General features: G+C 44.8%; 1 protein-coding gene across 2 annotated transcripts in view; it reads left to right on the forward strand.

Moving 5' to 3' along the window:
• Positions 1-26090, forward strand: part of SEMA4A (semaphorin 4A) — a 116628-nt gene that overhangs the window by 30364 nt on the left and 60174 nt on the right. The window contains exon 1 of one of the 2 annotated variants that reach the window (XM_077260569.1): positions 1075-1400. The exons of the other annotated variant lie outside the window; for it this stretch is intronic. The gene's annotated coding sequence lies outside the window, so the exon portion shown is untranslated. Of the gene's footprint in view, positions 1-1074; positions 1401-26090 lie in introns of those variants that run through there. 2 annotated transcript variants of the gene reach the window in all.

Genomic DNA, 26090 nt, shown 5'->3' on the forward strand with positions numbered 1-26090 from the left:
AGGCATTGAAGCTGTGGACTGGCCCACCCGTTCCCCAGACCTGAATCCGATTGAACACATCTGGGACATCTTGTCTCGCACCATCCACCAACGTCACGTTGCACCACAGACTGGCCAGGAGTTAGCGGATGCTTTAGTCCAGGTCTGGGAGGAGATCCCTCAGGAGACCATCCGCCGCCTCATCAGGAGCATGCCCAGGCATTGCAGGGAGGTCATACAGGCACGTGGAGGCCACACACACTACTGAGCATCATTTCCTTGTCTTGAGGCTTATCCACTGAAGTTGGATCAGCCTCAGCCTGAAACTTCATTTTCCGCTATGATTTTGAGCATCATTCCAACTCCAGACCTCCGTGGGATATTAGTTGTGATTTACATTGATAATTTTTAGGTTTTATTGTTCTCAACACATTCCACTATGTAATGAATAAAGATTTACAACTGGAATATTTCATTCAGTGATACATAGGATGTGGGATTTTAGTGTTCCCTTTATTTTTTTGAGCAGTGTATATTCTGCAGATTATTACACCACTGTCCTCTATGCAGAACATCGCTCCTCCACCTCCTGACAGATACATACTGATAGATTCTGCAGACTATAACACCACAGACCTCTCTGCAGAACATCGCTCCTCCACATCCTGACACACCATTATATATCCTGCAGATTATTACACCGCCGACCTCTGCAGACCATCACTACTCCAGCTCCTGACAGACACAGTGATATATCCTGCAGATTATTACACCACTGACTTGTCTGCAGAACATCGCTCCTCCATCTCCTGAAAAATACAGAGATATATCCTGCAGATTATTACACCACTGACCCCTCTGCAGAACATTGCTCCTCCACCTCCTGACAGATACATAGTGATATATCCTGCAGATTATTACACCACTGACCTCTCTGCAGAACATTGCTCCTCCACCTCCTGACAGATACATAGTGATATATCCTGCAGATTATTACCCCGCAGGTATCTCTATAAACCTGCAGAGCATTGCTCCTAGTACATGTTAATGGGGAGGGGTAGGGCTCAGCTGTCATCTCTCGCACGCACACACACAATAGGTGGGATCTCCCTCATCATCGCCGCTCCATCGTCGCTCCGTCTTCCTTAGTCTTTCATTTGAACATCTGGAGGTTGCCTCCTCCCACCTTCCTCTTACAACCACAGGACCACCGCCCGCCGCAGGGATTAAATGGTGTGATGTCGCTATGGTAACCATAGGATGTGGCATCCACCGTTAACGAGCGTTTTCAGCTGCTGACAATAGCAGGTTAGCGCACAGCGGCACTCACCGTACAGGAGGGAGGGTCCCCCGTCCATGCCGGAGGATTACAGGAAAGAGGCGAGACCCTCAGGACAAACCCGGGCATCCCACACCCACTGGTGAGTGTCACGCTGCATGTACCGACCACCACATGGGCACGTCATAATACTGTTATCATCCACGAGAAAAGCCATAATGTATGAGGCTCCTGTCACAGTGAGTATTACCCTGCTGGGTAAGGTTACAAATGACAATCCTCTTACTCTATGATTAATGTACACCCCCTCCCATATCTATCTATATACCTCCTGTATAATCGCCTGTACCGCCACGATATGCCGTCTAATGTAGGTGGCGCATTTCTCTACCTGCTCAGACCTTGGAGTTACACCTGTCAGATTATGTAATGGTGGCAGCTCCCACAGGTGAGACGAGCAGAGGAGGATACTGAGTGCCCACAATACAGAAAGACACCATCAGAGCTTCACAGAGCTGCGCCTTTCTTAATTTGGAGACAGAATCCCGATGTCTCTATTGTATTCTATTATAGTAGTTATATTCTTGTACATAGGGGCAGTATTATAGTAGTTATATTCTTGTACATAGGGGGCAGTATTATAGCAGTTATATTCTTGTACATAGGGGAAGTATTATAGTAGTTATATTCTTGTACATAGGATCAGTATTATAGTAGTTATATTCTTGTACATAGGAGCAGTATTATAGTAGTTATATTCTTGTACATAGGGGGCAGTATTATAGCAGTTATATTCTTGTACATAGGGGAAGTATTATAGTAGTTATATTCTTGTACATAGGGGGCAGCATTATAGTAGTTATATTCTTGTACATAGGGAGCAGTATTATAGTAGTTATATTCTTGTACATAGGGAGCAGTATTATAGTAGTTATGTTCTTGTACATAGGAGGCAGTATTAGGGTATGTTTCCACGTTCAGGAAACGCTGCGTTTTTGACGCTGCGTTTTTCCGCAGCGTCAAAAACACAGCGTCCAGATGTTACAGCATAGTGGAGGGGATTTCATGAAATCCAGACTCCACTATGCGTTTAAAAACGCATGCGTTTTTGCCGCAAAAACGCATGCGTGGTGCGTTTTTTCTAAACGCAGCATGTTGCTACTATGAGCAAAACACGCAGGTACATCGCAGGTGACCTGCCAGTGACCTCAGGTGCAGTTTTGGTCAGGATTTTACCTGCATAAAATCCTGACCAAAGCCTGAAGCAAAACTGAACGTGGAAACATACCCTTATAGTAGTTATATTCTTGTACATAGGGGGCAGTATTATAGTAGTTATATTCTTGTACATAGGGGCAGTATTATAGTAGTTATATTCTTGTACATAGGGGGCAGTATTATAGTAGTTATATTCTTGTACATAGGAGCAGTATTATAGTAGTTATATTCTTGTACATGGGGCAGTATTATAGTAGTTATATTCTTGTACATAGGGGGCAGTATTATAGTAGTTATATTCTTGTACATAGGAGCAGTATTATAGTAGTTATATTCTTGTACATGGGGCAGTATTATAGTAGTTATATTCTTGTACATAGTGGGTAGTATTATGGTAGTTATATTCTTGTACATAGGGGCAATTTTTATTATAAAACCAAACATAAATACAATTATAATAAAAACAAAAATCACCCAATATTACAAAACACAAATCACTTAGGTTATATACACACCAAGTACTAAACAGTCAGGTCATATTCATAAATAAATTAAAGTGTCCACACCTGGAGGGAGAAGAAAATTAAACAAAACAAAACAATAAATATATATATCATCATATTTCCTAACTGAAATTTATGTTCCTCCATAACTTATTGTTTCTCTGACTCCTTCCAACTTCTAGTGATTTTATCCACCGGAGTTCTGACATAACCTGACCAGCCGCAGCGGTGTGATCGAACAGCTCATTGTGCAGTGACACCCGGGTTCTCATGTGCCAATGATAGTATTTAATGACACTTATTATAATGTACATCGTCTCTCTGTCGATGTTACTAACAGTGGAGGGGACACCATAGATTATGTCAGGATACTTTAGGGTCTGCAGTCTGTGGATTTTTAGACTATCTGACACTTCCTCCCAGATCTTCCTCCCTCCCCAGCAATCACATATAAAGTGCTCCATAGTCTCCTCCTGCTGATAACCAAGGGGACAATTCCTATCAGAGACACTCAGATGTTTCAGGTTTCCCCTGACAAAGAGACGACTATGCAGTGAAAGCCAAGTGACATCAAACAGTTTAGGAGGAAGTCGTTTCCCGTTTAGGAACCTAAGGCTTTCCTGCAGGGTGGTGGTGACACAATCTCTCAGAGCCAGTGGAGAGTAGAAGAAAGTCCTACATACATGAGCATATACAGGTCCTTCTCAAAAAATTAGCATATAGTGTTAAATTTCATTATTTACCATAATGTAATGATTACAATTAAACTTTCATATATTATAGATTCATTATCCACCAACTGAAATTTGTCAGGTCTTTTATTGTTTTAATACTGATGATTTTGGCCTACAACTCCTGATAACCCAAAAAACCTGTCTCAATAAATTAGCATATTTCACCCGTCCAATCAAATAAAAGTGTTTTTTAATAACAAACAAAAAAACCATCAAATAATAATGTTCAGTTATGCACTCAATACTTGGTCGGGAATCCTTTGGCAGAAATGACTGCTTCAATGCGGCGTGGCATGGAGGCAATCAGCCTGTGACACTGCTGAGATGTTATGGAGGCCCAGGATGCTTCAATAGCGGCCTTAATCTCATCCAGAGTGTTGGGTCTTGCGTCTCTCAACTTTCTCTTCACAATATCCCACAGATTCTCTATGGGGTTCAGGTCAGGAGAGTTGGCAGGCCAATTGAGCACAGTAATACCATGGTCAGTAAACCATTTACCAGTGGTTTTGGCACTGTGAGCAGGTGCCAGGAAGCATGAAGTGCTCCAAAATCTCCTGATAGCTAGCTGCATTGACCCTGCCCTTGATGAAACACAGTGGACCAACACCAGCAGCTGACATGGCACCCCACACCATCACTGACTGGGTACTTGACACTGGACTTCAGGCATTTTGGCATTTCCTTCTCCCCAGTCTTCCTCCAGACTCTGGCACCTTGATTTCCGAATGACATGCAAAATTTGCTTTCATCAGAAAAAAGTACTTGGGACCACTTAGCAACAGTCCAGTGCTGCTTCTCTGTAGCCCAGGTCAGGCGCTTCTGCCGCTGTTTATGGTTCAAAAGTGGCTTTACCTGGGGAATGCGGCACCTGTAGCCCATTTCCTGCACACGCCTGTGCACGGTGGCTCTGGATGTTTCCACACCAGACTCAGTCCACTGCTTCCTCAGGTTCCCCAAGGTCTGGAATCGGTCCTTCTCCTCAATCTTCCTCAGGGTCCGGTCACCTCTTCTCGTTGTACAGCGTTTTCTGCCACATTGTTTCCTTCCAACAGACTTACCATTGAGGTGCCTTGATACAGCACTCTGGGAACAGCCTATTTGTTGAGAAATTTCTTTCTGGGTCTTACCCTCTTGCTTGAGGGTGTCAATGATGGCCTTCTTGACATCTGTCAGGTCGCTAGTCTTACCCATGATGGGGGTTTTGAGTAATGAACCAGGCAGGGAGTTTTTAAAAGCCTCAGGTATCTTTTGCATGTGTTTAGAGTTAATTAGTTGATTCAGAAGATTAGGGTAATAGGTCGTTTAGAGAACCTTTTCTTGATATGCTAATTTATTGAGACAGGTTTTTTGGGTTATCAGGAGTTGTAGGCCAAAATCATCAGTATTAAAACAATAAAAGACCTGACAAATTTCAATTGGTGGATAATGAATCTATAATATATGAAAGTTTAATTGTAATCATTACATTATGGTAAATAATGAAATTTAACACTATATGCTAATTTTTTGAGAAGGACCTGTATGTCTCTTCTCGTACTCCTCTCAATGTAAGACTTCTCCAGTCCCCACCTCCTAACACACTTCAGACCGTAGTCCAGATACTGGGGGAGGTGATCACCTGTCCATCTCCTCCTCTTGAGACTGCCGCCTCGCACCCAAGATTCTGCAAAAGGCAATATCCAGTACCTGATACTATTTACCCACAGGAAGCTACTGTTTGAGTCCATGTTCCCAAAATTTACCTTTAGAAACAAGGAGTCAAAGAAAACCCTTGGATTCAACATATCCAGTCCACCCTCTCTCCGCCGTAGGTACGTTATTCCCCTCTTTATTAGGTTCAACCTATTCCCCCACAAGAGCTGGAAGAACAGGCTGAAGAGCCTCGCTGAGAAAGATTCTGGCAAAGGGAAAATGACAGAGACATACAAGAAAACAGGGACCAGGTAAGTCTTCAACATTGCGACCCTTTCCCTGTAGGTCAGCCTCCAGTTCTTCCATCGCTGAACCTTTGCATTTCCGGTTTCCAATTTATCCTCCCAATTTAGCATGGCATTATCATCCCTCCCAAATTTAACCCCTAGGATCTTAATATGGGTGGAGGCTTTGGCAAACTGCCGCAGATCAAAGCTGGGATCAGTATCTAATGTCCACAGAGCTTGACTCTTCTCAAGGTTGACCAGAGACCCGGAGGCCTCTGAGTAACTTCTGATAGACGCAGATAACATCTGCACCTCTCGAGGATTAGAGATCACCAACGTCACATCATCCGCATAGGCAATAACATTCAGAGGCAGGCAATGGGGGATCGGCACCCCCTGAAAATCGCACTCCTGCAGTGACCTCAGAAACGGGTCTAGGGCAAAAACATACAGGAGCGGACTCAGTGGGCAACCCTGTCTCACCCCTGCCCCAACTCCAAAAATGTCACCCTGCCAACCATTAATCAGAGGAAAGCTCACCGCCTCTCTGTACAATGTCTTCAGCCAATCCACAAATTGTCCCGGAATACCGTACTTTGACAAAGTGGCCCACAGATAGTCATGATCAACCCTGTCAAAGGCTTTAGCCTGGTCCAGACTAACAATATATTTCCCACACCGCAGAGCTTTACATCTCTCAAACATCTCCCGTATCGAGATGACTGCTCCAGAGATGTTCCGACCTTTTACTGTGCCAAACTGAGAGCCTGCCAACAGTGCTGGGGACAAACAGACTAATCTAGAAAACAGGATCATTGCTAGAATCTTCCTGTCCACATTCAAGAGGGCAATCGGCCTCCAGTTCTTGATGTCGCTCGGCTCTTTACCTTTAGACAACAGAATCAACGAGGACACTCTCATGGATGGAGGCATCAGGTGATTTCCTAGACAACTTTTATACACATCCACGAGGATTGGAGCCAGGAGGTCTCTGAATTTCTTATAAAATTCTGCTGTTATGCCATCTGGACCTGGTGCCTTCTTCAGATGTAATTTATCAATAGCCTCCTTAACTTCCTCCACCGTTAACTCTGCTGTCAAAGGAGAAAAGTCCAGATCATTAGTATCAGGCACAGGAGTTGCCTCCAAGAATTGAGCCATCTTATCTTTATCCAAAACTTTCCTCTGAAACAAGTCAGCATAGTAAGATCCCACCACCTCCAGGATACCCTCCGGTGAATCCTGCAATACACCCTGGAAGTCAGTGAGACCCGTGACCATTTTTTTGACTACCCTCTCCCTGCAATTCTCAAAGGGATCAGGGGCCCCTAAGGACCCATAATCCCGTTCAAGAACCAGGGAGGTATACCTACTATACTGATACTGCCTTATCTCAGATTTCAGTCGGTCGATCTTCACTTTGTCATCCCCGCCCGCCGAATATAGTGACTCCAATTCTTTACGCAGCTTTAGGTACTGGCTGTACTTATTCCTCCCTTTATTAACTGACAGTCTCTTTAAGAGGGATCTGATATCCTCCTTGACGTCCTCCCACCAGTCGGTCATGTTGTCATAGAAATCAACCCTATCCAGATGAAGCTGGATAAGGGAGTAGACACGACTCTGAACATAAGCATCATCCAAGAGACTGGAATTGAGCCTCCACAACCCTCTACCGATGTCCGGACGGTTAGAGGTCCCCAGACTGAAGCACAAGGCAATGTGATCAGAGTAAGGGACGACCTTCTCACTCAGGGTGCCGACAGCCTCAGTAGGGCTCACAAAAGCCAGATCTATCCTACTGCTCCTGTTCGAACATGAATACGTGAATTTTGGCTGTCGACCTCCCTGTGCGAAAACGTCAGTCAGTCCAGCCTGCATTATAATGTTATGTAGGACCCTACCATCTCTGGTCACTGTCCTGCCCGAGGAACTGTCACCTGATGTCAATATGGCATTAAAGTCCCCTGCCATCACCACCGGAAGAGAAGTGAAGAGGTAAGGCTTAACGTTATTAAAAAGCTGAATCCTGTCAGTCCCTGTCTGCGGCCCATAGATGTTAATAAGCCGGAGTCGCCTACCATGAATAGTGACTTCCAGGACCAAACATCTTCCCATGACCACCTCCGTCATCCTATGCACAGTCACATCATTGGTGTTAAACAGGACAGCGACTCCGGCGTAAGGCTCCACAGCCAGTGACCAGAAAGAAGGACCGCATCGCCATTCCCTCTCAGCCTCTCTCATAAGCCCCAGAGATGTCAGTCGTGTCTCCTGCAGGAAAATGACATCGGTGTCCAGATGTGTGAGATGTTCATACACCACATGTCTCGTCCTCCTTGCCTTAATACTATTGACATTACTTGATGTTAGTGTTAATGAGAACCCCGCCATCACAACACAATAGAGAAGGAGCACAGTAACTGCCATCATCATGAGTCAGGGATGTTCTGTCCACCACTGGTGTCCATGACAGACTCTACCTGAGGGTCCACAGATAAAGGCTTCCGCTTTGACGGAGGGTGGTCCTCTATGTCCCTGTCACACTCTGCATCAACTTTCCTCAACTCTGTCTCATAATCATCATCATTAGACTCAGATAAAACTCCATACTTGTTGGACACAACCATCACTCCTGCAGAATTCTGAAGTTTCCTAGTAGCGCTCTGACCGGTGTCATATTCTGCCTCAAGTTTACGGGAGGACGTGCTCTTTTTCTTCCTTTTATTGTGATTAACGCTCCAGTCATCAGATTCAGACAGTGATGCTGAAGAAAGGGCTACCTGAGGCTGCTGGACCTGAGGAGCGACCTCCATGTTCCCCTCTATACCCTGCTTCTCTGGTGTTACATGAGTGGACTCCTGTTGTGCATCTGGGTTGGTCACCATCTCTCCTGACATTAAATCCTCCCCCTCATGTGCCCCTGCCACCACATCCTCATCCTCCTGAGCCTCTGCCCCTGCCAGTACAGCCTCATCAGGGAAGACTGCAGATATTATGCCAGGCGTCTGGACAGTCCCTGTGAGGGTGGCCCATCTTACCGCAGAGGTTACATCTAACATCCCGGCAATCCGCAGCGACGTGGCCGATTTCCCCACACAGGCTGCACTTCACCACAGTACAGGCGTTAGCCAGATGACCTTTCCCACCACATTTGAAGCACTTTCTGGGCTGCCCGGGGTAATAACATCTTCCATTCTCCCTTCCAATGAAGAAGGAGTTGGGTAAGTGGGCAGTAATGTTATTAAATTGCCGCAGTTTCACCACAGCTTTCCACCCCATTGTCCAGATACCATCCTCATCTCTGACCTTGGAGAGTCCAGAGGCGAGGTCACAGTGTCTCCGGAGCCACACCTCGATGTCCTGTGGTGGAACGGCCTCATTCCAGAAGGTGATATTTACTGTGACTGTGTCCGGCCTGGAGATAGGAACCAATATAAACTTATTCCAGCCTTCAGAGTCTCTGAACCTGGGGTAATTGGCCCAGAACCTGTCCAGGTCACACTGCAGCTTGAAACTGACCTCGTAGCCCTGCCTGTCCTGAAGGTTAGACACCGCCAGTATCTCGTTTGCCACAAACCCCATCTGGCCGCATAACAGCTCTCTCACCACATACCTGCGCTGTGGCAGATCCTCCTTGGCACCTATGTATTTAAACCGCACCACATTAATGCGCTTAAACGTCTGGCCGGTGTACCTGGCGCTGGAAGAGAAGGATGGGGCGCCGCGGCTCCAGGCATTCCTGGGGGGCACCTGCCGGGTCACACTAGGCCGACTGACAGGGAGAGGGTCTGCAGCAGGGGGGGCTGTCACACCTTGTGGACTAGATGGTAAAGGGGGATAGTCACACATATCATGCACATTATTATCAGCAGCATCATTATCCTCAGACAGTGCCACGTCCATGAGAGAATGTGAAACCCCTCCAACCCCCGACCCCATGGGCACAACATCACCAGCCCCAGTCTGTGCCTCAGCCTCAGCTTCGGCCTCATCAGCACAAACAGTCTCACATATAATGTCCTGCTCCTGCGTGGGGCATTCTGGGACCTGTGGTGCCTCTGCTGGAGTCTGAAGTGCATGCTCCTGTTCACACTCAGCTGCCTCAGCAGCACAAACAGTCTCACATATACAGACTGTGGAGACCTGGTGTCGTAACCAGTGCCTTCCCCCCTCCCATCAATCCCGCAATGAAACACACACAGTCCTAGGTGGGTTGAACAGGTCGGTCACAGTTTATTAATTAAATAATTAATAATTACATATCGTAACGGCCGCTCGCGCCGAGCTCCTGTCCGTGATCGACAGGGGAATTGGACCAACGAGCGACTACGACCTTTGCCCTCCTCCGCTTCTTCCGCTGTGACTTAATAAAGGTTACCAGAGTTAGTTATATCACATACCTATATACATTTTATTTATTTTATTTTTTTTTTTTACGTAAAATATTACAATAGTCTTTACCAATTTACATCATCCCGCAGTTTAGTATCATCTTTAGCCTTTAAAAAAGGAGGGAGGGTGGGACAATGCTTCCAGGTGTCCGCCGGGAGGAAAAGAGAAAGTTCCCGGCCGGACACTTGGATTTAACCCCTGTAGGAGTGGCCGTAGGACCCCTCCCCTCCAGTGACCACTGGCCGGCTGGGGGTCTTCCAATTAGTGCATCACTAAAGTGGAGTGATGCTAGGGGGGAACTGGCACTGACGTCCTTTCTGTGCTGCTCTATCTAGGTGCTCCCCAGTCAGAGACGCGCACCTTATACAGTACCGCGTCTGCCAGTCTTGCTCCTGCATGGGACATTCTGGGACCTGTGGCGCTTCTGCTGGAGTCTGAAGTGCATGCTTCTGTTCACACTCAGCTGCTTGCTGCGGCAGTTTTTTCCCTTCCTGGAAGCAGAAGCGGGCAGCCTGTAACACTGGCCGTGTCCGCTGCTGGGGGGTCCCGGTCTCTACAGCACAGTCCTGCTTATAGGAGGCGAACCGCTCGCGGTTCCTGTAGGTCTCCGCCAGGGGCCCCATGCCCTCCAGCACAGACTCAATGTCCTGCACCACACTTGCCAGCTGCACCCCCAGTGTGTTCAGTCTCAGGTCATAGGCATCATTACCGGCAGGATTAGTGACTTTTAGGTTATAGATAAAGTCTACCTCCATTTGCAGCGCTTTTTTTTGCTGCTGTAACTCACCCAGTTTTCTGACTAGTCCCGGTATCTCGTCCGCTAGCTGCAGCTCGGGTGCACGTGCCGGCTGCACAGCTTTACTCTTCACCACGGGTGCAGGGGTTTTAAACACAGTCTTGTGCGGTTCCACTACAGATGGCTTTGTGGCTCCTCGGCTGGATGCAGGCTCCGCAGCAGGTTTATCGCTGCCACCTGATTGTGACCGGGTGCGCCCTGACAGCGCCACACTGCCATGTTGCTGCAAGTTCTCCTGGATAGTCTGTCTTTCCAGAGACGTCCGTCTCTGCCTGGAAGCAGGAGAGGTGATCTGCACAGCTGAGGCTGATCTCACCTGTGCTCCAGGCAGGGGCTGCTTACTGACCGGGGAGTTACAGGACTTCATACTGTGCTGTGTAACATCACTCACCAACACTTTCACTTCTGGCTTCTTTGCTGGACTTGGAGGAGATTTTCCTCCTAAAACTTTACTTGCAGCTTTTTCCTCTTTCACTGAACTGCTGCAGCTTTGGCTCGCTGCATTCACTGGTCTCGCAGTGGCTTTGGGATTAGCATTCCCATTTAGAGAGGTCTGGGAGCCGTGTCCCAGTGTAGGCCGAGAAGCCTGGGCCTTGCCTGGGGAGCTTCCCCGCCCAGGGTGGCTCCTCCCTGGGCTTGCTCCAGACATCAGGAGAGCTACCAACACACAACCTCACAGCTAGGAGGCAGTATTATAGCATACCTCCCAACTTTTGAAGATGGGAAAGAGGGACAAAGTTTGCGGCGCGGGAAGCGCGCCGCGGCAAATTTTAGGCCACGCCTCTGACCACACCCATTCATAATTAGTCACACCCATATCCACGTCCCAAGCACACCCATTTAGCACTGCTGATCACACTGTTTCATATACAATAGTTATAAACAAAAAAATATGGCCACACAGTGCTCCATACTGTATAATGACCACACATGATGCCCCATACTGTATAATGGCCACACATGACGCTCCATACTGTATAATGAACACACATGACGCTCCATACTGTATAATGACCGCATGCATACTGTATAATGGCCGCACATGATGCTCCATACTGTATAATGACCGCACATGATGCTCCATACTGTATAATGACCGCACATGATGCTCCATACTGTATAATGGCCGCACATGATGCTCCATACTGTATAATGACCGCATGCATACTGTATAATGGCCGCACATGATGCTCCATACTGTATAATGAACGCACATGATGCTCCATACTGTATAATGACCGCACATGATGCTCCATACTGTATAATGACCGCACATGATGCCCCATATTGTATAATGACCGCACATGATGCTCCATACTGTATACTGGCTGCACATGATGCTCCATATTGTATAATGACCGCACATGATGCTCCATACTGTATACTGGCTGCACATGATGCTCCATACTGTATAATGAACACACATGATGCTCCATACTGTATAATGGCCACACATGATGCTCCATATTGTATAATGACCGCACATGATGCTCCATACTGTATAATGACCGCACATGATGCTCCATACTGTATACTGGCCGCACATGATGCTCCATACTGTATAATGACCGCACATGATGCTCCATACTGTATAATGACCGCACATGATGCTCCATACTGTATACTGGCTGCACATGATGCTCCATACTGTATAATGACTGCACATGATGCTCCATATTGTATAATGACCGCACATGATGCTCCATACTGTATACTGGCTGCACATGATGCTCCATACTGTATAATGAACACACATGATGCTCCATACTGTATAATGGCCACACATGATGCTCCATATTGTATAATGACCGCACATGATGCTCCATACTGTATACTGGCTGCACATGATGCTCCATACTGTATAATGACCGCACATGATGCTCCATACTGTATAATGACTGCACATGATGCTCCATACTGTATAATGGCCGCACATGATGCTCCATACTGTATAATGACCGCACATGATGCTCCATACTGTATAATGACCACACATGATGCTCCATATTGTATAATGACCGCACATGATGCTCCATACTGTATACTGGCTGCACATGATGCTCCTTACTGTATAATGACTGCACATGATGCTCCATATTGTATAATGACCACACATGATGCTCCATACTGTATACTGGCTGCACATGATGCTCCATATTGTATAATGACCGCACATGATGCTCCATACTGTATAATGACTGCACATGATGCTCCATACTGTATAATGACCCCACATGATGCTCCATACTGTATTATGGCCACAGTTCTCCATACTGTATAATGACATACAGGCACGCAGCTCACACACATGCAGCATCACACACACAGTATCACACATACACACGCAGCATCACAAACGCAGCTCACAAACACATGCAGCTTTGACACAAATGCATCACACATGCAGCCATCACACACACACACAGCCATCACACACACACGCAGTCATCACACACACACGAAGCCATCACACACACACACACGCAGCCATCACACACACACACGCAGCCATCACACACATGCAGCCATCACACACACATGCAGCCATCACACACACACACACGCAGCCATCACACACACCCAGCCATCACACACACCCAGCCATCACACACACACACACACAGCCATCACACACACACACACACCCAGCCATCACACACACACACTCAGCCATCACACACACACACCCAGCCATCACACACACACACCCAGCCATCACACACACACACCCAGCCATCACACACACACACCCATCACACACACACACCCATCACACACACACACCCAGCCATCACACACACCAGATACCTCATACACACATGACACACACAAATGCAGCATCACACATCTCACACACACACACACATCACACACACACAATCTCCTCTGTGGTGCAGGGGCGGCTGATCTGTCCATGTGCAGCTCTTCAGTTTCTCCGGCTGCTCACAGCTCTGCACTGTCCCGGCACCTCCCCCGTCTCTCCTTCTCTGCCGGGATAGCAGCTAAGAGCAGGAGACGCCAGAGCTCCGTGCACACACAGGAGGAAGTGAGTCGCTGACCTCTCATCTTGATCGCTGCTGGCTCTCTTCCTCAGCGTGGCAGCGCCGCACACACAGGGGGCGGGGGTGGGGGCGGGATCGGTCGGGAGGAGACCCAGCATGTATAAGAAAAAAAAAACAGCCACAAACCTAAGCTACTCAGGTGCCGCCCCCTGCATTGTCCCTGCCCTAGGCACGGGACATTAGTGTCCCGCCCGGGATCCCGGGGCTGGCTGTCAAAATCAGGACAGTCCCGCGGGATCCGGGACGGTTGGGAGGTATGATTATAGTAGTTATATTCTTGTACATGGGGCAGTATTATAGTAGTTATATTCTTGTACATAGGGGGCAGTATTATAGTAGTTATATTCTTGTACATGGGGCAGTATTATAGTAGTTATATTCTTGTACATAGGGGGCAGTATTATAGTAGTTATATTCTTGTACATGGGGCAGTATTATAGTAGTTATATTCTTGTACATGGGGCAGTATTATAGTAGTTATATTCTTGTACATAGGGGCAGTATTATAGTAGTTATATTCTTGTACATGGGGCAGTATTATAGTAGTTATATTCTTGTACATAGGAGCAGTATTATAGTAGTTATATTCTTGTACATGGGGCAGTATTATAGTAGTTATATTCTTGTACATAGTGGGTAGTATTATGGTAGTTATATTCTTGTACATAGAAGCAGTATTATAGTAGTTATATTCTTGCAAATAGAGGCTGTATTATAGTAGTTATTTTCTTGTTTATAAGGTCAGTATTATAGTAGTTATATTCTTGTACATAGGGGCAGTGTTATAGTAGTAATATTCTTATATATAAGGTCAGCTAATCGGGCGAAACGTGAATCAAGGTGCCTGGCAGCACGGCAGCAGGAGATACCCACCCTCCACAGATCAACCATGGCTACAGGTATAGTGAGCTAATATGTGAAATATAATATCTATTAATCTTTTTAGGCTAGAGCCTGAGCTAGGTAAACCACTCTTTCAAAAGACCAAATAGTTTTTTCTATTATAGATTGCTGATTTATATATGGTATATACCCCTAGTTCATGCAAACCTTGCCTGCACCCCTATACCAAGTCTTAAATGACTTTAAAGCCATGGCTGTGTCTACTTATATTTATGGAATCTCAGATTGAGGCCTTTTACATGTTATTGAACTTAGGCTAGTTTCACACTAGCGTTAACTGCAATACGTCGCAAATGCGTCGTTTTGCCGAAAATACGCATCCAGCAAAAGTTCTTGCTGGATACGTTTTTTCGTCATAGACTAACATTAGCGACGCATTTGCGACGCATTTGCAACGCATTGCAAAACGTCGCGTCCGTTTTGCGACGCTTGGGCGTGTGGTAGCGGACCGTCGGGAGAAAAAAACGTTTTTTGCTCCCGATGGTCCACTTTTTCCGACCGCGCATGCGCGGCCGGAACTCCGCCCCCACCTCCCCGCACTTCCCCGCACCTCACAATGGGGCAGCGGATGCGTGGGAAAAATGCATCCGCTGCCCCCGTTGTGCGGCGGAGACCACCCTAGCGTCGGGAACATCGGCCCGACGCACAGCGACGGGTTGTTCCCGACGCTAGTGTGAAACTAGCCTTAGTGTGGTGTGGGTCTCATCCTGCAGTCTGCCACTTTGGCTGTTTTGTTTTTGTTTTTGTCTTAGTTTGTGCTCTGTGACTCTCACATATTTATTGGTAATATGACACTGTTGTTTGGAATATTTAATAAAAATTATTACTTTTTCAAAACTTTGTTGCTTCCGTTATGCTATATAGTCCTAGATATGTAAATGTGAGATAACTTCTTTGCAAAATTTGGACTGTAGCATTATAGGTTTAAAGGTCAGTATTATAGTAGTTATATTATTGTACATAGGGACAGTATTATAGTAGTTGTATTCTTGTACATAGGAGAAGTATTATAGTAGTTATATTCTTGTACATAGGAGCAGTATTATAGTAGTTATATTCTTGTACATAGGAGCAGTATTATAGTAGTTATATTCTTGTACATAGGAGCGGTATTATAGTAGTTATATTCTTGTACATAGGGGCAGTATAATAAGAGTCATATTCTTGTACTTAGGGGCAGCATCATAGTAGTTATATTCTTGTACATAGGGAGCAGTATTATACTAGTTATATTCTTGTACATAGGGGGCAGTATTATAGTAGTTATATTCTTGTACATAGGGGCAGCATTATAGTAGTTATATTCTTGTACATAGGAGCAGTATTATAGTAGTTATATTCTTGTACATAGGGGCAGTATTATAGTAGTTATATTCTTGTACATAGGAGCAGTATTATAGTAGTTATATTCTTGTACATAGGAGCAGTATTATAGTAGTTATATTCTTGTACATAGAAGCAGTATTATAGTAGGTATATTGTACATAAGGTGAGTATTATAGTAGTTATATTCTTGTACATAGGAACAGTATTATAGTAGTTATATTCTTGTATAAAGGGGCAGTATTATAGTAGTTATATTCTTGTGCATAGGAGCAGTATTATAGTAGTTATATTCTTGAACATAGGGGGCAGTATTATATTAGTTTTATTCTTGTACATAGGGGCAGTATTATAGTAGTTATATTCTTGTACATAGGGGCAGTGTTATAGTAGTTATATCCTTGTACATAGGAGCAGTATTATAATAGTTATATTCTTGTACATAGCAGCAGTATTATAGTAGTTATATCCTTGTACATATGAGCAATGTTATAGTAGTTATATTCTTGTACATAGAAGCAGTATTATAGTAGTTATATTCTTGTACATAGGAGCAGTATTATAGTAGTTATGTGCTTCTACATAGGGGCAGTATTATAGCATATTCTTGTACATAGTGGGTAGTATTATGGTAGTTATATTCTTGTACATAGGAGCAGTATTATAGTAGTTATATTCTTGAACATAGGGGGCAGTATTATAATAGTTTTGTTCTTGTACATAGGGGCAGTATTATAGTAGTTATATTCTTGTATATAAGGTCAGTATTATTGTAGTTATATTCTTGTACATAGGGGCAGTGTTATAGTAGTTATATCCTTGTACATAGGAGCAGTATTATAGTAGTTATACTCTTGTACATAGGAGCAGTATTATAGTAGTTATATCCTTGTACATAGGAGCAATGTTATAGTAGTTATATTCTTGTACATAGAAGCAGTATTATAGTAGTTATATTCTTGTACATAGGAGCAGTATTATTGTAGTTATGTGCTTCTACATAGGGGCAGTATTATAGTATATTCTTGTACATAGTGGGTAGTATTATGGTAGTTATATTCTTGTACATAGGAGCAGTATTATATTAGTTATATTCTTGTACATACAGGTGTATCTCACAAAATTAGAATATCATCAAAAAGTTAATTTATTTCAGTTCTTCAATACAAAAAGTAAAACTCATGTATTATATAGAGTCACTACAAACAGAGTGATGTATTTCAAGTGTTTATTTCTGTTAATGTTGATGATTATGGCTTACAGTCAATGAAAACATAAAAGTCATTATCTCAGTAAATTAGAATACTTTATAACACCAGCTTGAAAAAATGATTTTAAAATCCGAAATGTTTGCCTACTGTAGTGTAAATGCACTCAATACTTGGTCGGACTGCTTTTGCATCAATTACTGCATCAATGCTGTGTGGCATGGAGGTGATCAGCCTGTGGCACTGCTGAGGTGTTATGGAAGCCCAGGTTGCTTTGATAGCAGCCATCAGCTCATCTGCATTGTTGGGTCTGGTGTCTCTCATCTTCCTGTTGACAGTACCCCATAGATTCTCCATGGGGTTAAGGTCAGGCGAGTTTGCTGCCAATCAAGCACAGTGATACTGTTGTTTTTAAACCAGGTATTGGTACTTTTGGCAGTGTGGACAGGTGATAAGTCCTGCTGGAGAATGACATTTCCATCTCCAAAAAGCTTGTCGGCAGAGGGAAGCATGAAGTGCTCTAAAATTTCCTGGTAGATGGCTACGCTGACTTTGGTCTTGATAAAACACAGTGGACCTACACCAGCAGATGACACGGCTCCTCAAACCATCACTGATTGTGGAAGAGATCATAGCACAGTTACAGATAGTGAGTTACTGCTGACATTCTTTTTGATGGAATTATTCACTTTTCCCCTCTTTTCCATCTGGCCCAGACCGACATGGCAACTTCTTCCAGCCAGGACTCGGCTGCAGAGATTACAACAAAGACACCTTTCATGTCTCATTTTTTAGCCATCACCATCTTTTCCCAACCTGAACAAACTGCTTATCTTGCTGATGCCCCAATACTGAGCCACTGCTGCTGTATGTGTCCCTATTACTGCACCTACTGTGTGGTTCTATGTGCTTCTAAATGGTAAAACAAACCTCTAGAATATAGTAATGCCGGGTGCAAGTGCCCTAGAAAAAGGTGCCCACATTGTGCCCCCGAGAAACCTATAAAGTAATAATGCCCTGTGTGCTCATTTGACAGTCTCAGTAACCTGAGTTCCCCTGTGACAATAAGTGCCCACTTTACATTTAATAACGTCCCAAGTCTCCCCCCTGTACAGCTCCCCTATACTCAGTATAAGGCCCCCTCACTGTATAGTACCACCCACACAGTATACTGACCACTTAGTAGCGCCCAAACTGTTTAAAGGCTACAACACTGTATGATGACCCCCTCACTTTAATCTCCACACTGTATGATGACCCCCTAGATAGCCTCTATATAGTATAATGCACTAGATCGTTATAAATACAGTATAATTAACTCCTCATAGGACTCTATAGTATAATGAACTCCTCATAGGCAGACTCTATATAGTATAATGCACTCCCCATAGGCAGACTCTATATTGTATAATGCACTCCCCCATAGGCAGACTCTATATAGTATAATGCACTCCCCAAGTCCTGTATATACACTGTTTAAAAAAATAAAGGGAACACTAAAATCCCACGTCCTAGATATCCCTGATTGAAATATCCCATTTGTAAATCTTTAATCATTACATAGTGCAATGTGTTGAGAACAATAAAACCTAAAAATAATAAACGTAAATCACAACTAATATCCCACGGAGGTCTGGAGTTGTAATGATGCCCAAAATCAAAGTGGAAAATGAAGTTACAAGCTGATCCAACTTCAGTGGAAATGCCTCAAGACAAGGAAATGATGCTGTATGACCTCCCTACAACGCCTGGGCATGCTCCTGATGAGGCGGTGGGTGGTCTCCTGTGGGATCTCCTCCCAGACCTGGACTAAAGCATCAGCCAACTCCTGCACAGTCTGTGGTGCAATGTGACGTTGGTGGATGGTGCGAGACATGATGTCCCAGATGTGTTCAATCGGATTCAGGTCTGGGCAATGGGCGTGTCAGTCCATAGCTTCAATGCCTTCATCTTGCAGGAACTGCTGATACACTCCAGCCACATGAGGTCTGGCATTGTCCTGCATTAGGAGGAACGCAGGGCCAACCGCACCAGCATATGGTCTCACAAGGGGTCTGAGGATCTCATCTCGGTACCTAATGGCAGTCTGGCTACCTCTGGCGAGCACATGGAGGGCTGTGCGGCCCTCCAAAAAATGCCACCCCACACCATTACTGACCCACTGCCAAACCGGTCATGCTGAAGGATGTTGCAGGCAGCAGATCGCTATCCACGGCATCTCCAGCCTCTGTCATGTCTGTCACGTGTGCTCAGTGTGAACCTGCTTTCATCTGTGTAGAGCACAGGGCACCAGTGGCAAATTTGCCAATCTTGGTGTTCTGTGGCAAATGCCAAGCGTCCTGCACGGTGTTGGGCTGTGAGCACAACCCCCATCTGTGGACGTCAGGCACTCAGACCATCCTCATGGAGTCGGTTTATAACCGTTTGTGCAGACACATGCACATTTGTGGCCTGCTGGAGGTCATTTTGCAGGGCTCTGGCAGTACTCCTCCTGTTCCTCCTTGCACAAAGGCTGAGGTAGCGGTCCTGCTGCTGGGTTGTTGCCCTCCTACGGCCCCCTCCACTTCTCCTGGTGTACTGACCTGTCTTCTGATAGCGCCTTCAGCCTCTGGACATTACGCTGACAGACACAGCAAACCTTCTTGCCACAGCTCGCATTGATGTGCCATCCTGGATGAGCTGCACTACCTGAGCCACTTGTGTGGGTTGTAGAGTCCGTCTCATTCTACCACGAGTGTGAAAGCACAACTAACATTCAAAAGTGACTAAAACATCAGCCAGAAAGCATTGGTACTGAGATGTGGTCTGTGGTCCCCATCTGCAGAACCACTCCTTTATTGAGTGTCTTGATATTTGCAAATAATTTCCATCTGTTGTCTATTCCATTTGCACAACAGCATGTGAAATTGATTGTCAAACAGTGTTGCTTCCTAAGTGGACAGTTTGACTTCACAGATGTTTGATTTACTTGGGAGTTATATTCTGTTGTTTAAGTGTTCCCTTTATTTTTTTGAGCAGTGTATTTGCATTGATACTTATACTGGTACCTCAGTGTTCCACACTACTACATACACACTTTGCACTTTAACCCCTTAACGACCGCCGATACGCCTTTTAACGGCGGCAGTTAAGGGTACTTAAACCACAGTGCTGTTAATTAATGGCGCTGTGGAAAAAGTGAATAGCGCCCCCCAGATTCGGATTTTCTCTGGGGTCTCGGTTACCGGGGGTAGCCGAGACCCCAGACAACATGATTCGGGGATTTTTTACCGATCCCCGAGTTGCGATCGCCGATAATTAACCGTTTACCGGCGGTCACAAAACCCCCCCCGCGATTTCCCATTTAATTTCTCTGTCCTCCGATGTGATCGCATATCAGAGGACAGATAAATGGGGTCCCCGAACACCCCCGATAGCCCTCCGACACTCACCTGTCTCCCCCGGTGCTCCTCGTGGCTCCCGATGGGCGCCGCCATTTTGTTCCGGCCAAAAAATGGCAGGTGCATGCGCAGTGCGCCCGCCGGCCGGAACCTGGAAGATCTTTGGGGTCTCGGCTGCCGGGGGTAGCCGAGACCCCAAAGAACATGATCGGGGTCGACCCCTGTTTTGCGATCGCCGGTAATTAACTGTTTACCGGCGATCGCAAAAAAAAAAAAAAAGTGATGTGTAATTCTCTGTCCTCTGATGTGATCGCACATCAGAGGACAGAGAAATAGGGGGATTCGGGGACCCTGTTATACTTAACAGTGTCCCTGGGTCCTCCTGTGCCCTCTCCTGGCCGCCGGCTTCTTCCTCCGGTAAGAAAATGGCGGGCGCATGCGCAGTGTGCCCGCCATGATCTGCCGGCCAGCAGCTAGAGGAGTTAGGGTTAGAGTTGGGGCTAAATTTAGGGTTAGGGTTGGGGCTAAATTTAGGGTTAGGGTTGGGGCTAAATTTAGGGTTAGGGTTAGGGTTGGGGCTAAATTTAGGGTTAGGGTTAGGGTTGGGGCTAAAGTTAGGGCTAGGGTTAGGGTTGGGGCTAAAGTTAGGGCTAGGGTTAGGGTTGGGGCTAAATTTAGGGTTAGGGTTAGGGTTGGGGCTAAAGTTAGGGCTAGGGTTGGGGCTAATGTTAGGACTAGGGTTGCGGCTAAAGTTAGGGTTAGAGTTGGGATTAGGGTTAGGTTAGGGATTAGGGTTAAGATTAGGGTTGGGATTAGGGTTAGGGGTGTATTGGGATTAGGGTTCTGATTAGGGTTATGGTTGTTTTGAGGTTAGGGTTGTGATTATTATTAGGGTTGTGATTAGGATTATGGATCGGGTTGGGATTAGGGTTAGGGGTGTATTGGCGTTAGGGTCGGAGTTAGAATTGGGGGGTTTCCACTGTTTAGGTACACCAGGGGGTCTCTAAACGCCACAGCCATTTTTGCGCTCAAAAAGTCAAATGGTGCTCCCTCCCTTCTGAGCTCTGCCGTGCGCCCAAACAGTGGTTTACCCCCACATATGGGGCATCAGCGTACTCGGCATAAATTGGACAACAACTTTTTAGGTCCAATTTCTCCTGTTACCCTTGTGAAAATAAAAACTTGGGGGCTAAAAAATCTTTTTTGTGGAAAAAAAAATATTTTTTATTTTCACGACTCTGCATTATAAACTTCTGTGAAGCACTTGGGCATTCAAAGTTCTCACCACACATCTAGATAAGTTCCTTGGGGGGTCTAGTTTCCAAAATGGGGTCACTTGTGAGGGGTTTCTACTGTTTAGGTACATCAGGGGCTCTGCAAACGCAACATAACGCCCGCAGACCATTCTATCAAAGTCTGCATTCCAAAACGGTGCTCCTTCCCTTCCGAGCTCTGCAATGCGCCCAAACAGTGGTCCCCCCCCACACATGGGGTATCAGTGTACTCAGGACAAATTGGACAACTTTTGGGGTCCAGTTTTTCTTGTTACACTTGTGAAAATAAAAATTTGGGGGCTAAAAAATCTTTTTTGTGGAAAAAAAAATATATTTTATTTTCAAGACTCTGCATTATAAACTTCTGTGAGGCACTTGGGCATTCAAAGTTCTCACCACACATCTAGATAATTACCTTGGGGGGTCTAGTTTCCAAAGTGGGGTCACTTGTGGGGGGTTTCTACTGTTTAGGTACATCAGGGGCTCTGCAAATGCAACATAACGCCCGCAGACCATGCTTTCAAAGTCTGCATTCCAAAACGGCGCTCCTTCCCTTCCAAGCTCTGCCATGCGCCCACATATGGGGTATCAGCCCACTCAGCATAAATTGCACAATAAATTTTGGGGTCCAGTTTCTCCTGTTACCCTTGTGAAAGTAAAAATTTGGGGGTGAAAAGATCATTTTTGTAAAAAAAATATGATTTTTTTTATTTTCATGGCTCTACATTATAAAGTTCTGTGAAGCAGATGGGGGTTCATAGTGCTCACCACACATCTAGATAAGCTCTTTGGGGGGTCTAGTTTCCAAAATGGTGTCACTTGTGGGGGGTTTCTACTGTTTAGGTACATCAGGAGCTCTGCAAATGCAACATGACGCCAGCAGACCATCCCATCAAAGTCTGCATTCCAAGCGGCGCTCCTTCCCTTCCGAGCCCCGATGGGTGCCCAAACAGTTCCCCCCCCCCCACATATGGGGTATCAGCGTACTCAGGACAAACAGGTCAACAGATTTTGGGGTCCAATGTCTCCTGTTACACTTGAGAAAATAAAAAATTGCAGGCTAAAAAATCATTTTTGAGAAAAAAAAAAAGGATTTTTTATTTTCACGGCTCTACGTTATAAATTTCTGTGAAGCACTTGGGGGTTTAAAATACTCACCACACATCTAGATAAGTTCCTTAAGGGGTCTAGTTTCCAAAATGGGGTCACTTGTGGGGGGTTTCTACTGTTTAGGCACATCAGGGGCTCTACAAACGATCTCAATTCCAGCCAATTCTACATTGAAAAAGTAAAACGGCACTCCTTCACTTCCAAGCGTCGGCCATTTTTTTCAGTACAACCAGGATCGCCTCCGGCCGGGACGGTTCCTGGCTCTGTACTGCTTACTGGCACCCGGTCCTTGGTCGGACAAGCGGTAACTAGTGTGCGCCTACCTGACCGCCATCATACAGAGGATCACCTTCACCGATAGATTCGCTGTCCATATTCGCAGACTACCACATGCACTTTTTGGTGTACCTACTACGAGCCATCTCGCGGCAATACAGGACTTCCCGTCACGGTATGTGATTCATCATTTACTCACCCTAGTAGGTATATATGTTGTACACACTGATTGCGGTTCACTCCAATTACAGGTGGGGACATCGCCTTTAGACCCTTGTGGCGCAGTATTTATTTTATATCTTATATTGGTTTGCCTGTTCTTCTGGCAGAGTGTGCACAGATCTGCCTAAATACCTGCAGCACTTGGGCCGTTTTTCTAGTAGCGCCAGTGTGTTCCAGTGTTGTGTTTTTAAGTTCCTTAAGGAGTCTAGTTTCCAAAATGGTGTCACTTGTGGGGGGTTTCCACTGTTTAGGCACATCAGGGGCTCTCCAAACGCGACATGGCGTCCCATCTCAATTCCAGCCAATTCTACATTGAAAAAGTAAAACGGCACTCCTTCTCTTCCAAGCTCTGCGGTGCGCCCAAACAGTGGTTTACCCCCACATATGGGGTATCGAAGTACTCAGGGGAAATTGCACAACAACTTTTGTGGTCTAATTTCTCCTGTTACCCTTGTGAAAATAAGAATTTCTGGGCGAAAAGATAATTTTTGTGTAAACAAATGCGATTTTTTATTTTCACGGCTCTACTTTATAAACTTCTGTGAAGAACTTGGGGGCTCAAAGTGCTCACCACACATCTAGATAAGTTCCTTAAGGGGTCTAGTTTCCAAAATGGTGTCACTTGTGGGGGGTTTCCACTGTTTAGGCACATCAGGGACTCTCCAAACGCGACATGGAGTCCGATCTCAATTCCAGCCAATTCTGCATTGAAAAAGTCAAACGGCGCTCCTTCTCTTCAAGCTCTGCGGTGCACCCAAACAGTGGTTTACTCCCACATATGGGGTATCGGCGTATTCAGGAGAAATTGCACAACAAAATTTATGGTTAAATTTCTGTTTTTACACTTGTGAAAATAAAAAAAAATGGTTTTGAAGTAAAATGTTTGCAAAAAAAAGTTAAATGTTCATTTTTCCTTCCACATTGTTTCAGTTCCTGTGAAGCACGTAAAGGGTTAACAAACTTCTTGAATGTGGTTTTGAGCACCTTGAGGGGTGCAGTTTTTAGAATGGTGTCACACTTGGTTATTTTCTATCATATAGACCCCTCAAAATGGCTTCAAATGTGATGTGGTCCCTAAAATAAAATGGTGTTGTAAAAATGAGAAATTGCTGGTCAACTTTTAACCCTTATAACTCCCTAACAACAAAAAAATGTTGTTTCCAAAATTGTGCTGATGTAAAGTAGACATGTGGGAAATGTTATTTATTAACTATTTTTTGTAACATATCTCTCTGATTTAAGGGAATAAAAATACAAAGTTTGAAAATTGCTAAATTTTAAACATTTTCGCCATATTTCCATTTTTTTCATAAATAATCGCAAGTAATATCGAAGAAATGTTACCACTAACATGAAGTACAATATGTCACGAAAAAACAATCTCAGAATCAGCAGGATCTGTTAAAGCGTTCCAGAGTTATAACCTCATAAAGTGACAGTGGTCAGAATTGTAAAAATTGGCTCGGTCATTAAGTACCAAATTGGCTCTGTCACTAAGGGGTTAAATTCATACTGTGGATCACTGATATATTATATTTATGAGATTACACAGCAAATATATATTACATTCCCCTAAATACACTCTAAGTGCAGTCTATATATATACTAAATAAGTATAAGACTGTGTGCACACGTTCAGGATTTTTCACATTTTTTTCGCTATAAAAATGCTTAAAAAATGCTTAAAAACGCATACATATGCATCCCATCATTTACAATGTATTCCGCAATTTTTGTGCATATGTTGCGTGTTTTTTCGCGAAAAAAATGCATTGTGGTAAAAAATGCAACATGTTCATAAATTTTGCTGATTTTTTGCGGATTTCCCAATATATTAATGCATCGGGAACCTCCGGAAAAAAAACGCAAAAAATCCGCAAAAAAACCCACAAAAAACGCGAACAAAACGCATGCAGATTTCTTGCAGAAAATGTCCGGTTTTGTTCAGGAAATTTCTGCAAGGAATCCTGACGTGTGCACATAGCCTCAGAGTCATAACTGTGCATATCATCATGGTCATTCTTAAAAACTGATTTCTGTGTTCATATTCCATAGCTTGAATAGTATGCTGCCCTCTCCAATAGGCAGACTCTATAGTATAATGCACTCCCGATAGGCAGACACTACAGTATACTGCACTCCCCATAGGCAGACTCTATAGTATACTGCACTCCCTATAGGCAGACTCTATAGTATAATGCACCCCCACATAGGATGACTCTATAGTATAATGCACTCCCCATAGGCAGACTCTATAGTATAATGCAACCCCACATATGCAGACTCTATAGTATAATGCACCCCCCATAGGCAGACTCTATAGTATAATGTACCCCCCATAGGCAGACTTTATAGTACAATGCAGCCCCCCCATAGGCATACTCTACAGTGTAATGCACCCTTCCACAGGCAGACTCTATAGTATAATGCACTCCCCATAGGCAGACTCTATAGTATAATGCACCCCCCTTAGGCAGACTATAGTATAATGCACCCCCATAGGCAGACT

This window comes from Ranitomeya variabilis, chromosome 1 (genome assembly GCF_051348905.1).
Source record: "Ranitomeya variabilis isolate aRanVar5 chromosome 1, aRanVar5.hap1, whole genome shotgun sequence".
NCBI classification, from domain to species: Eukaryota; Metazoa; Chordata; class Amphibia; order Anura; family Dendrobatidae; genus Ranitomeya; species Ranitomeya variabilis.